This window comes from Elephantulus edwardii, unplaced genomic scaffold (genome assembly GCF_000299155.1).
Source record: "Elephantulus edwardii isolate Elephantulus edwardi_28Jun2011 unplaced genomic scaffold, EleEdw1.0 scaffold00353, whole genome shotgun sequence".
In the NCBI taxonomy this organism is placed as follows: domain Eukaryota; kingdom Metazoa; phylum Chordata; class Mammalia; order Macroscelidea; family Macroscelididae; genus Elephantulus; species Elephantulus edwardii.
The window spans coordinates 463548-465245 of record NW_006400103.1 but is presented as its reverse complement, the minus strand read 5'-3'; positions in this window follow the sequence as shown (position 1 = coordinate 465245).

Sequence of the window (1698 nt, the reverse complement as noted above, 5' to 3'; positions counted from 1 at the left end):
AGTCTTGCCCTTTTAGTAGAAAAGCTGATATAGAACCTGCAACTCCCTTTGGAATTCTCCTTTGTTATTAATAGGAAAAGTGTTAAAACTCAGAAGAGTCTAAAATATGGGTAAGAATAAGAAGAAAATGTGTTAACAGAAATATGAAGGACAGTTGAGAATAATGAGAAAGATGTTATAAGAGGCCTCAATGTTTGTGTTGTTTCGTCTTTAATGTTTGTGTTGTTTTGTCTTTTGTCTGCAGTGTTAGTTGTCTTTTTGTCTTGCGTTCAAAGTTATAACACTGATGAGCTCATACAGTCTAAAGGTCTCAATAAAAAAAAGAATTAGTAGAGACAGATATAAAGTTAATATCTGTATGAATTTGAAATCTCATAGGCGAGGAAATGCTAAGAGACGGTGTTTCAAACATCTCACGGCACCAAAAGAGACTTTTTGTCTCAAGAGATCTTTGAAAAATCAGCCCTTGGCATCCTCTTATCACCTTCATATATCCATGCATTTTATCCAGGATCTACATATTTAGGTAGAAATTTCCGTATGTTTCAGCCAGTCTTGTAAAATACACATGCCAGTGGCCAGCACTACAAGTCTATGTGAGTTTTGTGTGTCTGTATTAATTGCTCTAGTTTGAATGAAAACCTGTAGGAGTAAGGATAAAAACTCTCCATTATAGCCCCTTAATTAATGCTTGCCTATGTTGAACCTAGTTGTGTAAGTCAAAGCTACACGGTTTGATGATCACTTTTCTTCTAATAGACTCTTTTCAATTCTTCAGAAACATACATTTTTTGCCTTTACTTATATGTATCATAAAGGTCCTAACGTTTTTACAGATGTTTCTAATTATGGGGAAAAAACAATAGAATATTGTAGTATTAACAAATTCAATGTTGAATCATCTCTTTATAAATCAGTACTAGAAAGCAAATTATGTGCTATTTTTTTTTTAGCTTTAAGAAGATCTGAAGACAATACTGCTATTACTATTATTATTATTATTATTATTTTATGTTGCAAACGGAGGGTCCCAAAGAATGGAATAATTTTATAGTTATTAATATATACAAACAGCCAGAAACGAGATGGAGCACAGAGCATAAAACAAGGGGCCAGTAGTTTTTTACTGGAAGCCCTTAGCCAAGCTTCTCTGTATCTTTATTAAGATTTATCAGGAAGTCAATCATAGAGAAAATTCAGTGCCGATGAGGCCACTCTCTATTGAAAACCTTCTGCCTGGCTCGAGAGGGAGGGGTTCACAAATACAAGAATTTGGGTATGTCCTTGGGAATTGCCTTGATGCCTCAAGGTGAACTCCAGCTCAGGAAGCAACACTCCCTCTGCGGGGGTCCCTATCTGCAACGAACAAACAGCTTATTTTCTAGGATCTAACAAAAGGAAAACCCTAACTTATATATCTATGGTTCCTTCAATTCCTTTTTCATATAATGTTTAGTAAAATGTGAGGAGTTTTTCCTTAAAATAAAATGTCTGGTTGTGCCAAAATAGGAGAGTTTGTATAGGCTAAATTAAGGATGTATAGTAAGTTGTAAAAGGTTTAGAGGAAAGTGAATTTCAGTGTGTTTTTGGGAACAAGGATGGAGGAGAACTGTGTTAAACCTCAAAAATGTCAAATTCAATGCTATATCAGGAAATGAGGGAGGCTTAATGCAAGCTGAAGGTCACCCTGTGGCACTA